A 15040-nucleotide genomic window follows, 5' to 3' on the forward strand; every position below is an offset into this window, starting at 1 on the left:
AGTTACCAAGGTCTTTTCTGGTAAAATCAGTAATTTTGATTCTGTCAATATTTCTATGCTTAACATGCTTTACATGCTACTTACAGATAAGTTCTTTAATTTTAGTGATCTTGTTTTATTTGAGTTGGGGTTTAAATTAGGGGAGTTAAACAAGAGGGGTAAAAATGTTTATTATGCTAGATTTTTTATGATGCTAGCTAACCACCTCTCTGAGGAAATTGTGCTTGAGAATCCAAATAACAAATTAGATTGTTGGGTTCAAGAGAGAAGAATTATTGCAGATTTAAACAGGGCAAACCATCACAAGGAGGTGCCACTCTTCTATTTTCCTGTAATGGAAGCACCTCAGGTAAGTGAGGTAAGTTCATATGTCCCTACTCTTCCAACCTCACAGATTTCTTTGAATTCTAGTGTAGCTATGGTAACTGTGTCAATGACCCAACAGTTGCCCACCCAAGCTACTAAACCATCAAAAATTTCAAAATCCAAATCAAAGAAAGCCCCCTCTGGTATCTCTCAAAAGATGCCAGTTGTAAAATTCACCAAACCCAAAGAGGGGAGTGTGAAGGTGGGTAAGGTAGGTGAGGGATAGGTTGAACATAAAAGAAACCCTAAGGACAAGGTTGGAGAGGTGAGTGTTTCCCAGCCTAGCCACACTGCAGTTTCCCAACAAACTGTAGTGCTTAAAAAGGACAAAAGCTCATTTCTAGCTACATCCACGTGGTTATTGAACAAAGCTCTCAGCCAAGGGCACTGGCCAGAAGGGTAAGGGACACTAGCTCACCCCAAACTTATGCCAGAAAGAAGAAATCAAAAACCTTTGGGGATGCACAGGGTTCACACCCTGTACAAACTGGTGCTAAAGACATAGTCATTGCACCTTCTCAAATTCAGCTTGATGTGGCTCCAATAAATGTGGAGTCACAACCAAAATCTTTAGTTATAGAAGCACCCCAAACACCAAATTCTCCCACAAACTCTCTGGATGTGGATATGATCAACACATCAATTCCTGATTCCCCTTCTTTAACTCTGTTGGGGAAGCCAAAATCTAGTGCAAGTGACCATCATTGTAATAACCCCAATTTTGGAGAAATTTTGAAACCCTTATGAATAGTGTTTTTTCTGAACGAGAAAACTTTTCATGCCACGCTATGTAGGGGTTCTGTTATTGATCTTATGGGATATTATTAGTACTCTATATGGTATATAAGTGTATGTAAAGATCGTCAGAATCCAATTCCGAACACTTTGGTTTTTCCCGGAAATCCACTAGATACGGAGAGAATTGAGTATAAGGTAACAGGATAAAAATGATTTAAATTAAAGGATTATAAGAGAGGATCATAAAAGGAATACAATATATTGAGAAAGGTTAAGGGAACCTAAGTAATATGATCCCGGGTATGATCCCTCAAACGATAAACGAGAACGAAAGATAAGCGAACCATAAAACAAATAAGTGACCAAGAGACAAGCTTGTACAAGAAGCCAGGGACTGTGACATCATCAAACCACAAGGTGTGGACAAGTGGGAGCATTATGACATGTGCAAGGTGACATAGGCATGACAAAAAAGGAAGGAGATGTGGTGACTTTTTAACCACACAAAATCAAGGGCAACTAGGTAATTTACTAAATCAAGCACAAAAACAAGCCAACCAAGCCAAGCAAAATCATTTTTCATCAAAATCAAAAAGAAACCAAGGCATGGTTCATCATGCTCTCGGCTTTTTATTATTGCAAATGGGCAAGAATTCAAAAACTCAAGATCCAAGCCTCCTAAATTGGTGAGTTAATTCCCTAATCATCTTCATGCTTAGTTAGGGCTATATCATGAGTTTAAGCCATCAATTCCTTCTCCATATTCTCCATTTAATCAAAGAAGAAGACTATGAATAGTGTTTTCAAGTTTTTAACTTGAAGTTTTTCTTGTTTTTCTTGAAGATCCAAGCATTCTTAAGACTTCTCAAAGCTTCTTAAGGCTTCCTAGCTCCTCCCACCACTCAAAGGGAGGTATACCATCTCCAAACCCTAGATTCCTATATATTATAAGATGATTTTGATTAGTAGGGTGCTATTGTAGCTTGTTGTTGTGATTTAGAGTTTGGGATTTGAAATGGTAGTGAAATGGAATGGTGAATGTTGTGGTTTTGATTAAAAGGACTTAAGTATGATTAAATTTAAGCTTAGGCATAAGTATGAATGATTAAATTGAATTGGTTGGGGTTGTTATGATGTGATAAGGATGGATGTTGGTTGTATGTTGGATTTGAGGTTGATTTGGAATGGGTTTGAATGGTTTAAAATATTGGAAATCGCGTAAACATAGCCGTCGTAACGTCCGATTTTCTTTGGACTGTTTTTGTGCATAGCATTAGGACCCGAGAACCCCCTGCTAGATTATGACCACTACCATGTTTAGATAGCTCATGTTACGAGCTTCGTTTTGATATGTAGTTCGTTCGATTCCGATGCACGGTTTAGGAGAAACACCGTTTCAAGTAACGGCATTTCGCGAACGAAACTTTTCCCCTCGCCTTACTTTGAAACATAGGTTAAAGACCAAAAAGGGTTAATTAATGTATGAAACATTTATGTTAAGTGTGTTAGGCAGTTGGTAAGACACTCGCGAAGGAATCGCTTTAAAACTCGTAAAGGTTAAATTATTAAAAATGGTGGAGCCGAGGGTACCCGAGTGACTTAAGCGAATCAGTGAGCGCAAAACAAGCGTTAGAGTCTAAGTTAGTTAAAGTATAGATTTACAAGTGACTTTGGTTTAATTCCAACTTACTTGTTGTTTATAGGTTACCAGACTCGTCCCGAGCCATTCGTAACCCCAGTCGCTCAGGCAAGTATTCTATCCGTTATACTGTTGTTGTGATGTATACATTTGTATATGCATGATCTTGCGATAAATGCATATTGGTTATTTAGCAAATTCTTGCGATATATTGTAGCATGTGATATGGTATATATGCATGCCTGTTTCATATTCTTGAAATATATATCTGTTGGTTCAGTTGATAATACCTATGCTAGAGAATAGCGGTAACTTGCATATACCCTTAGTATAGGGACCCAAAGGTGAAAATATTTTCTAAAACCGGGAGTCGAGGATCCCGAGTAGGTTTTGTATATATGGATATAAATATATATATATATACTTATATATATATATGGTCATAGTTTTCAAAACTATTAATCGAATAAGGTTTATTCGATAACTTTAGCTTTATTTTATTATTGAATATTATTTCGAATATTATTCGAAGGCGTATGACTCCTTTATATTAAATGAATATTATTTTGAATATTCATTCGAGGACTTATGACTCCTTTTATTTTATTATCTGAATATTATTTGAATATTCATTCGAGGGCTTATGACTCAGTTTATATTATTTAATGAATATTATTTGAATATTCATTTGAGGATCTATGACTCCGATTATTCGCTGAGATATATTCTTTATTTTATTAAAGAATAAGGTGTCAATAATCAAACTTATTTTCGATTATTCAAATAAAGATAGTACTTTCATATAAGTATATCTTTGGTTATTTGATATCCATTTCAAGTATAAGTTTTAATACTTCTACTTCAATTATTTTTATAAAGATTATTCTTTATGGGAATATTATTTAAATAATAATATTCAGTCATTTTCTAAATATTCTGGGGACTAATTTACTTCATTAAATCAGCTTTACTCCAAACACTCTATAAAGTGTTTTCGAGTCTTCAAAATGATTTTTAAAAGTTAGAGCGGATCCCAAAACTCATTTTTATATTTAAGATCTTCCTTTTTAAGGGGATTTAAATACTCGCTCAAAACCTGAGGGATCCGGCTCTGTGGTGTGTTTTATATTCGCAACAAGGTTGCTGTTTTGATAAATGAATTGATTACTTACCCAACACTCGGGAAGTAAAATTCTTGGAACAAGTTAATCCATTAACAGGCATCGCCTGGGAAATATCAGTGAGTTCTCCTTTCCAAATAGATACGACTTCTTGGTGGAGCCGTATCAACAAGTTTCTACTTGGGGAAAGTGGGGACGAGCTTTACGTTTCAGAGTCATGGATTTCATCTGAACTAGGAGTGGCGTAAGTGGCCGAGTAGCGCCGGCCCAGCCTTATTATATTGGCCCAAATGGCCTGGAAGTTCCGCTAAGGCGGTCCATTCCTTAGGAGTTCAGTGTTCGGTTGACAAGTAAATCCGACAGGTTCTCCTCTACATGTAGAAAATGGTGGGGTTGTACTACTACGACTGATCATCGTAAGTGGTCTTCCTGGCGCGGCAAACTCCCGTAATGAGTTCATCATCCAATTGGATAATTTCTGCAACACTACCCAGAGCACTTCGATAGAAAGGCTACGGTTGGGCGATTGTTGAGTGTTGGCAGGGTCAAGTTTTCAAAATGATGTTTGCATCAAATGAAGTATCTCATAACTTCATTTTATTTTGATGATATTTTAAAGGTTGAATCTATTTAAGTCTTATCTTGTAGTCTCATCAGTGTGATGAACTTTTAAAACTAATTATAACTTGAACGGTGGTAGTTCAAGTAGTATTTGGAAAAGATATAAGTATATTGGAGTATCTTGTAACTTCATCTTTTAAACTTATATCTAGTAAATGATTATCTTATGCATGACAAGGATTTTCGGAAAAACGTTGAGACAAGGTTAGATATATGAGATCACCTTGTAACGATATTTTTTTATATATACAGTTATACACTGGGACTTTGTGTATATTATGCATGGAAGATGACTTCCCATATTTTGAAAAGTATATATGTATATATATATATATATACTGAATATTTTGCGACTTCATCGCATTAAGATATCAACTTGGTTCATTTCTTTTGACCAAGACTTTCATGAGTACTATGAGAAGGCTCATATATTGTTAATCATTATACATATTATTTTGGTGGGCTTGCTGCTCACCCTTGCTTTATTTCTTCATCACACAACAACAGTTAGGAAAGATGGCCAGACTCCAGCAGACCCAGCGCAAGCGCGTGGGAAGCGTCCCGCGTCTTCCCGTTGATGTTGTAGCTGCTATAGCTGTAGAGGTAGATATATTGGTAGATCAGGCATTCTATTTTTGAGAATCAAATTATGTATAATTATAACTTGTGGCAGATAATGGCAATTAACTGTAAATTTATCAAGTAATCATTTTGGGTTGTAATAACTTTTAAATTGTGGATTCAAAGACTTGTACTTATTTAAATTTCATCTCTGAGACTATAACGGATTGTGGTGTGTGTTAGTGTGGGGTCACAGCATAAGGTTATTATTATTAATTAAGTGAAGTGATATTGTGGAAAGAAAGACCGTGACGACCTGGATCCCCGACCCCGGATCTGGGGGTGTTACAATCATCTTTTGGATGATTTGCCTAGCTCATTTGCTCAATAATAAAACACTCATGAGATCACAACTTCATTACTACTTCCTTCAATAGTCATTGTTATTACCTTTAGCATGTGACAGTGATGATATTAATCGAATAACACGAAACTGATAAAAGCCAACTTTCATTGTAGTAATACCATTCTACCAAACATCCACAATTAAGATAGAAGTTGAATAGTCATCAATTATGTTGAGTTCCTATATGTCTACAGAAATTGACAACAGAATGATTTAAGCACAAGTTATTCCTTTTGATTATATAGGGCAAATAAAACTGTTAGAGTTACCCACTAATCATGCACAATGTACATGAACCTATGCTAGCATGGCAAGTTCTAAATCTCAAGATCCACCATCGCTTCACAAGAGATTAACACCCTATCTTATATGTTCGCGACACAATTAAGACGAATACGCACAACCAATACTAGATATCATACAATCATCACACACTAAAGTATTAAACAATTACTAAAGAATTCCATAATAAATCCGTTGCAACCCCATGATCACGATTAGCCCATAATAGCACTTATCATCATCATGGGTTCATATGAAATCATGATAAACAAACACAAGAAAATAATAACTAAACTAATTATATTAAAACAGAGTACGTCACAAGAGTAAATAAGTTCAAAGTAAGAAAACTAGCATCCAACGTTACAACGAAACAAGAATCACAAGAAAATATGCTTCCTCTTCGTTGCGGTGTGCTAAATCGGTCTTCTTCCTTATCTCCTTCGCTCCTTGCGTAAAAACACGATCTTCTTCAATCTACACTTGTGAAAATGTCTCAAATCTACTTATATAATAGTCCCATAAAACTCAGATTACATAGAAGTGGAAACCAAACAGAAGTAGAAGTCCTGAAATAATATATCTTTTTTCCCGACCCTGCGCGGCCGCTCAGCATAGCTGAGCGGGCGCTCAGACCTCTACTGGAAAAAATCCTGATTTGCTCCGTTTCTTCACCGTAATCTGCCCATTTCTTTCCTCACGCAATGGTGAACACATGCCAAGGCTTATTCTTGATGATTCCTCCCCCGAAATGCAACTAATACCCTGAAATGCATAAACACTAGAAAAACGCATCAAATACAGAAAATACTTGATTTCAAGACACCAATTTAGGCCATTTTAAGACGCTCTAAGTGGTATAAAATGCCACTTATCACACCCCCAAACTTAAATCGATGCTTGTCCTCAAGCGTCACAGACTCAAAAACAAATATAAAACATGCATGAATGCAATCTATATGAAAATGCAGCGATCCCCCTTACTAAGATTAACCAACCAAATTGCAACATCTCAACAAATGCAGTTAGACAACTAAAGATCAATAAACTCATGCAAACGGACATACAGCCAGAAACGTGGTGTGTGCAAATGCTTAACAGATATGCTTCGGAACTAGACCAATTATTATGACTCGACTATCCTCAAGGCAATCTCATGATTATACAAAGAATAAAAATTCTAGGCACAAAGTGATATACAACACTACAAGAATTCTGGAGCTTATTACGGAATCGTGCTTTTTATTCACAACACAAATGCTTATTTGACCGTGCAATGAGTGAGGTCCACAAAAGACTTATACAATGGTATCCATGTAACGAGCGTTAGGTTAGCGGATCCCAGACTCTAAAAGCCTTAGGTCACTCGGCACAAAGTCCCCTAAGAACTTAATAACTCGAATACCAAATAGCCCACTCTTGATCAATTATGCATAAACTAATTTTTTTTTTTATAACTTCTGAGCAAGTGCGTTTCGCTCCATCTTGCTCAACCCTAGACTACTCGCACCATATGCGAGTCGGCTACTAGCCATTTGACGCCTAGTCACAACTAGCAACAAATTCCATTTTTTTTTCTCCAAATTTTTTTCTTTTTCATGCCTTTATCACTAAGAACCTATTATCGAATTATAAGCATAATAAATAGATTGACCTCGAAAACAACTAAATCATAACAACAATCTAGCCCTTACGCATTCTCTAAGACTTAGTGGAATTACAAGTGTTTCTAGCATGCATATCAACCTACACGACTTAATATCACTTTAATGCTATCACTACACTCGCATCAATATCACAATTCAGTCGATCAATCATTGTAAAAGGGATCATGGCAAATGCATGAGCTACGTGACATGATAAACAATAAAAGCTATATATAAAAAAAACTATATGGCCTAAATTATGCAACTATATGAACTAAGCTATCATGAATATGCAACTATATGACACACACACAATATTCCTTAACTACCACCCCCAAACTTAAAATCTTCACTGTCCTCGGAGAAGGTAGTAGAAAGGAACACAGGGTATACCAACTCGGAGTCATCATCATCATCACCCTCAGTGGGTAGAGTATCAGGCGGCGGGTATGCAGAGTCCTCACCAAAAACTGGCCACTGGATATCAGCTCCAAGGCCCCGAAAAGCAGTCCCTAACGCAAGGGTGAGCTCCTGAGCAAACCTGCTCTGCGTCTCATACATGGCATCCATCCGCCGTGAAAGCCTCCTATACTGAGCATCAGCCAACCCAGCACCCTCCTGAGCTCTCGAAGAACCAGCTTCATCACGCCTTGGCCTAGCCATAGTAGCACCTCGTGCTAGACGCCCTCCTGGAAGACGATAACCCAGCCCATGCTCCTCAGGCTCACCACTGCTCCACTCCTGCATCCCATTCAGCGTCCCAGAATCAATCGGAGCTGCCGGCAACTGCAACTGCTCATGAGCCGGCCAGTTCACTCCCACTGCTCGGCATAGCTTCGTAAACGTGGATGCATAAGGGATGTTCATATGCTTCGCTCCCCTCAAAAACTTCAATATTCCTTGGTAGATAAACTCACCAAGGTCCACATAGTACTCCTCATTTAGAATTCCCCATAACAACTGTGCTCTCTCAATTGTGACCTCGTGTGTATGCGAAGAAGGAAAAATATTAGCACAAATAAATGCATTCCATGCACGGGCAAACCTGTTCATGGCGATCGCCGGAAAGTGACGATACTCATTAGTGCCGGTCCTGAAGGTCCAAACTGTGCCCGGTCGACAGAGAGTCGCACAAATCAAATCCAAGTCAAAATCCTCAGCAGTCTTTTCATTCCAGTTCTCCTCTTCGGGCTTCCTCTCTCGCTGTCCAATCACACGGCGAATCACCGCAGGGTGATAATCAACTGTCAGCCCTCGGACCACAGAAAACCCATTCTTTTCGGCCTTCGCGTTCGCGTAGAACTCGCGAACAACGCTCATCGGTACCGCTTCGGGTGACTCACAAAAAGCTATCCACCCCTTCTCTGCAATCATGGGCAGCAACTCACCATCCCTCCCCGATGGTAAAAACCCTCTCTCTTTCAGAATCGGCTTCCCCAAAAGCCTAGTGTACTCCTCCTCCGCAGCTCTGTCAGTTAACCGAGGCCTTGCAGCAGTACCCCTCGATGAATCAGCAGTAGGAACTGTGCTGCTGCTGTCAATAGTGCATGCTCTATTGGGTGCCATTGATTCGTGAATAAAAGTGTGTAAGAACTGAGTTTTGGTGCTTGGGAGAGAGTTTAGGTGTAGGAAGTTTATGGGAGATATGTAGGATAGGTGTATGTATATATAGGGTGTGGATTAGATTAGGGTTTGGGAATTAAGGGTTAAAATGATGGGGTAGTGGGAACAAATCGTGGGTTTATGGGCTACAACTGTTTTTTTTTTCTCTGAACTAAAAAAAATTCTGGCAGGCGACCCCTGAGCGGTCGCTCAGGGGGTCACTGGAATTTTTTTTTTCAGCCCCTGTTTTCTGATTTTTTTGTATTTTTGGATAGGTTATTAACTTCTAAGGGTTCCTGTAACAACAATTCATGGGTTGCCTCCCACGCAGCGCTTCTTTTTCGTCATTAGCTTGACGTTTCGTACCCTTCTCAAGTAGTCAACAAAATGGCACTAACCACTTTTCGGTTTGCCATGTCCCCATAGTAGTGCTTCAAATGCTGACCGTTAACCTTAAATGCTTGGTCCGGATCATTATCAAAAATTTCCACTGCTCCATGTGGAAATACAGTTTTGACAATAAAAGGCCCAGACCACCTCGATTTCAACTTCCCTGGAAAAAGTCGGAGCCGAGAGTTGAATAAGAGAACTTGTTGCCCCGGCACAAATAACTTAGGATGTAGCTTCCTATCGTGCCACCTCTTCACCTTTTCCTTATACATTTTGTTATTCTCGTACGCTTGAAGTCGAAATTTATCAAGTTCATTAAGCTGAAGCATTCTTTTCTTACCAGCTGCATCTAAATCCAGGTTCAACTTCTTCAATGCCCAGTAGGCCTTATGCTCAAGCTCCGCAGGTAGATGACATCCCTTACCGTACACCAACTGAAACGGTGACATACCAAGTGGAGTTTTGTATGCTGTTCTGTAAGCCCAAACAGCTTCATCGAGCTTTAAAGACCAATCCTTCCTTGACGGACAAACAACCTTCTCTAGAATGCGCTTTATCTCTCTATTAGACACTTCCGCTTGACCATTTGTTTGCGGATGATAGGCAGTAGCTACTAGATGATTCACATTATAATGCTGCATCATAGAAGTGAACTTACGGTTGCAGAAATGTGATCCTTCATCACTTATGATTACCCGAGGTGTTCCAAACCTTGTGAAAATTTGCTTATGAAGAAAAATTTAGCACTGCCTTTGCATCATTTGTCGGTAAAGCTTTAACTTCGACCCATTTTGAGACATAATCGACTGCCAGCAAGATGTACTGATTATTGCAAGACGAGATAAAAGGCCCCATGAAATCGATTCCCCAAACATCAAAGACCTCGACTTCAAGCATCACATTTAATGGCATCTCATCCTTCCTTGTCAAATTTCCCACTCTTTGGCAACGATCACACCTTAAAACAAACTGATGAGCATCCTTGAACAAAGTAGGCCAAAAAAAACCTGCTTGCAGAATACGAGCTGCCGTCTTCTCACCACCATAGTGTCCACCATAAACCGTGGAATGGCAGTGTCGTAATATCCCCTCCGTCTCACAGAACGGGATACATCTCCTGATGATCTGGTCAGCTCCCTGTCTAAACAAATATGGTTCATCCCACATATACCACTTCACCTCATGCAGAAACTTCTTCTTTTGAGCGGATGTCAAATTAGGAGGCATTACATTGCTGACGAGATAGTTTACAATATCTGCAAACCATGGTTCTTCCTCCTGAACTGTGAACAACTGCTCATCCGGAAAAGATTCATTGATTAACGTCCTATCTTGTAAAGTAGAATCGGGATTCTCCAACCTAGAGAGACGGTCAGCTACTTGATTCTCAGTACCTTTTCTATCCTTGATCTCTAACTCAAATTCCTGAAGTAAAAGCACCCAACGAATGAGTCTCGGCTTCGAATCCTTCTTGGAAACCAGATAGCGAATAGCCGCATGATCAGTGAATACTGTTACTTTCGTACCAAGTAGATAAGATCGAAATTTCTCGAAACCAAAGACTATAGCCAAAAGCTCCTTCTCAGTAGTGGTGTAGTTCAATTGGACCCCATTTAACGTCTTACTCGCATAGTAGACCACATGGAAGAGATTTTTCTTGCGCTGTCCCAGAACTGCACCTACCGCATAATCACTCGCATCACACATCATCTCAAACGGTTCTGTCCAATCTGGTGCTGTAATAACTGGTGCAGTGATCAAACTCTTCTTGAGAGTCTCGAATGCTGCCAAACATTCATCATCAAATTTGAAAAGCACATCTTTCTCAAACAAATTGCACAATGGCTTAGATATCTTTGAAAAGTCCTTGATGAATCGCCGATAAAAACCCGCATGACCAAGAAAACTACGGATTCCTTTCACAGAATTAGGTGGGGGAAGATTTTTAATGACTCCCACCTTGGCCTTGTCCACCTCCAGACCCTTGTTAGAGACCTTATGCCCAAGAATAATGCCTTCACGCACCATAAAATGACATTTCTCCCAATTGAGCACCGAATTAGTTTCCATGCATCTTTTGAGTACGGCGCGCAGATTATTCAAACATTCATCATATGAATGTCCAAAGACGGAGAAGTCATCCATGAACACTTCGACATTATTTCCAATCATGTCAGAGAATATAGCCATCATACATCTCTGAAAAGTGGCCGGGGCACCACATAACCCAAACGAAACTCTGCGAAAAGCAAACGTGCCAAATGGACAAGTGAAGGTAGTCTTTTCCTGATCCTCTGGTGCAATACAAATCTGATTATACCCTGAATAACCATCCAGAAGACAAAAATACTCATGACCCGCCAACCTGTCAAGCATCTGATCAATAAATGGAAGAGGGAAGTGATCCTTCCTTGTGGCTTTGTTCAATTTTCTATAATCCAAGCATACTCTCCATCCTGTAACTGTTCGAGTGGGGATGAGCTCATTCTTTTCATTTGCGACCACAGTGATACCTCCTTTCTTAGGTACACATTGTACGGGGCTCACCCACGAGCTGTCAGAAATAGGATAAATGATGCCTGCATCCAGCCATTTTAGAATTTCTTTCTTCACCACCTCCTTCATGATGGGATTCAGTCTTCGCTGCTGTTCCACAGTTGGCTTACTACCTTCCTCTAGCAGAATTTTATGCATACAATATGAAGGACTTATCCCCTTGATGTCTGCTATGGTCCATCCAATAGCCGATTTGAATTCTCTCAAAATCCTTAAGAGCTTGTCTTCCTCACTACCTGAAAGGTCAGATGAAATAATAACAGGTAACGTAGATGAATCACCTAAAAAAGCATACCTCAAGTGTTCAGGTAATGGCTTGAGCTCCAAGGTAGGTGCTTCCTCTATTGATGGTTTGAGCTTTCCTTCAGCATTCTTAAGGTCAGAAGTACCAAGAGATTCAAATGGCATGTCCAGCTTTCGCTTCCAGGGAGAAGCGTTCAGATATTGTAATTGCTCGTTGCGATCTTCATCATCACTGTCAAAATCCCCCACTAAGGCCTTTTCCAATGCATCAGACATTAGCATGCGATCGAGTTCCGAAGTAACCGCAGAATCAATCACATCCACTTTTAAGCACTCCTCATCTTCTGTAGGGAATTTCATTGCCTTGAATACGTTGAAGGTCACATCCTGATTTTGTACCCGCATAGTAAGTTCACCTTTTTGCACATCTATCAAGGTACGACCAGTAGCCAAGAAAGGCCTTCCCAAGATTATGGGAATCTTCTTATCTTCCTCAAAATCCAGAATAACAAAATCTGCAGGAAAGAAGAGCTTATCCACCTTGACGAGCACATCCTCCACTATGCCCCTTGGGTAAGTAATGGAACGATCAGCCAATTGTAGAGACATGTATGTGGGTTTTGGATCAGGCAGATCCAGCTTTTTAAAGATCGACAACGGCATCAGATTAATGCTTGCTCCCAAATCACAAAGGCACTTTTCAAAGGTCAGATTGCCAATGGTGCAAGGAATGGTGAAGCTTCCTGGATCTTTCAGTTTTGGTGGTAACTTTTGCTGCAGAACAGCGTTGCATTCTTCCATGAGAGCAACGGTGTCAAGGTCATCCAGTTTCACCTTCCTTGAAAGAATACTCTTCATAAACTTCACATAACTAGGCATTTGCTCCAGAGCCTCAGCGAAAGGTATATTGATGTGAAGTTTCTTGAACACCTCCAGAAACTTCCCGAACTGTCTATCCAGCTTTTGTTGCTGCAATCTCTTAGGAAAAGGTGGTGGAGGATAGAGTTGTTTCTCCCCTGTATTACCCTTAGGCAGAGTGTGTTCAACAGTAGTCTTCCTTGGTTCCGCCGCTTTCTCCTTTTGCTTAGATTCTTCATCTCTAATTTCAGCTTCTCCTTCTTTTGCCTTTTCAGCATCAGCAACTTTTCCAGACCTTAAGGTAATAGCCTTGACTTGCTCTTTAGCTTCCTTCCTGCCTGGTACTTCCGTGTCACTGGGAAGGGTGCCAGGTTGACGATTGAGCACTGCATTGGCTAATTGACCGATTTGATTTTCCAAGGTCTTGATAGAAACCGCCTGACTCTTGCATAACAACTTAAGTTCCTCAAAATCAGCACTAGTAGGTGCAACTATACTTCCCTGTTGAGGATATGATTGCCTTGTAGCATACTGCTGTGGTTACTGGAATCCAGGTGGGTTAAACTGTTTACTCACTCCTTGCTGATATGGTGGCTGAATAGCATTCTGATTATTCCCCCAGTTGAAATTTGGATGATTTCTGTTGTTAGGATGATAGGTCGCTGGCACAGGCTGCTGTTGTCGCTGATAATTATTCACATTCTGAACAGATTCATTGACAAGAGAACACTGATCCGTAGCATGAGAACCTGCACAAAGCTCACAAACCATAGCTATTTGATTAACTCCATATGTAGCCAGAGAATCAACCTTCATTGATAGCGCTTGGAGCTGGGCTGCAATAGTGGTGGCTGCATCAACTTCCAGAATACCTGCTACCTTGCCTGACGTCATCCTCTGAGTTGGGTTTTGATGCTCATTTGCAGCCATCGTCTCTATAAGATTATACGCCTCAGTATAGCTTTTAGCCCATAAGGCGCCTCCAGCTGCTGCATCGAGCATGGGCCGAGATTGGGCCCCCAAACCATTATAGAAACTCGTGATCACCATCCAATCCGGCATTCCATGATGTGGACATTTTCTCAACATTTCCTTGTAGCGTTCCCAAGCCTCGCACATAGATTCTGTAGGTTGCTGCGCAAACTGAGTAAGCGCACTCCTCATAGCAGCAGTCTTTGCCATCGGATAAAACTTCACCAGAAACTTTTGCACAAGATCTTGCCACGTAGTGATGGACCCTGCTGGTTCAGAATGTAACCAGTCTTTAGCCTTGTCCCTCAATGAGAATGGGAAAAGCCTCAACTTGATAGCCTCATCAATCACGCCATTATACTTAAAAGTGCTGCAGATCTCGACAAAATTCCTTATGTGCATGTTGGGGTCTTCAGTTGCCGCTCCTCCAAAAGAAACAGAATTATGCACCATCTGAATAGTGCCCGGCTTGATTTCAAAGTTGTTAGCTTGAATAGCCGGATGAAGGATGCTTGACTGAATGTCATCAATTTTAGGCCGAGAAAAATCCATAAGAGCTGGATCAGCTTGAACAATACGATCTCCCATGTTTACTGGTTCTTTCCGCTCAGTTCCTGAATCCGAATCCTCAAAATCTAACTTCTCCAGAATATCAAGAACTTCGTCTGTCTCCTCAGCTGTATCTAAAGTCCTCTTGCGAGCACGAGAACGAGTTTGCATAAACGCTTGCTAAAGTACCTGAAACACAACCGGAAACAATAATTAACTACTACGGTCTAATCACTGAGTCCTAATGACCAATGATGGTAAGTACATAAACTAAACAAATACGCCGAGTCCCCGGCAGCGGCGCCAAAAACTTGTTAGGGCGAAAACACGCGCTAATATTCACACAAGTATACGCGTTCGCAAGTAATATAGAATACTTTCTAGTTCGTTCCCACAGAGACTCAGACTAAATTATTGTCTAATTAAACTCACTCACCAATGTATGATTACTTCTCAATGTTAAGACACTAACACTTAAGATTGTTGATTA

At 40.1% G+C, this 15040-nt stretch overlaps 1 non-coding gene across 1 annotated transcript; it reads left to right on the forward strand.

The window, feature by feature from the left end:
- The first annotated feature begins 14089 nt into the window (after positions 1 to 14089).
- On the forward strand, positions 14090 to 14196 carry LOC141701164 (small nucleolar RNA R71). The gene has a single exon (XR_012566693.1). It is a non-coding gene; the product is annotated as a small nucleolar RNA R71 (small nucleolar RNA).
- Positions 14197 to 15040: the final 844 nt, after the last annotated feature.

This window comes from Apium graveolens, unplaced genomic scaffold (assembly GCF_009905375.1).
Source record: "Apium graveolens cultivar Ventura unplaced genomic scaffold, ASM990537v1 ctg3438, whole genome shotgun sequence".
Classification (NCBI taxonomy): domain Eukaryota; kingdom Viridiplantae; phylum Streptophyta; class Magnoliopsida; order Apiales; family Apiaceae; genus Apium; species Apium graveolens.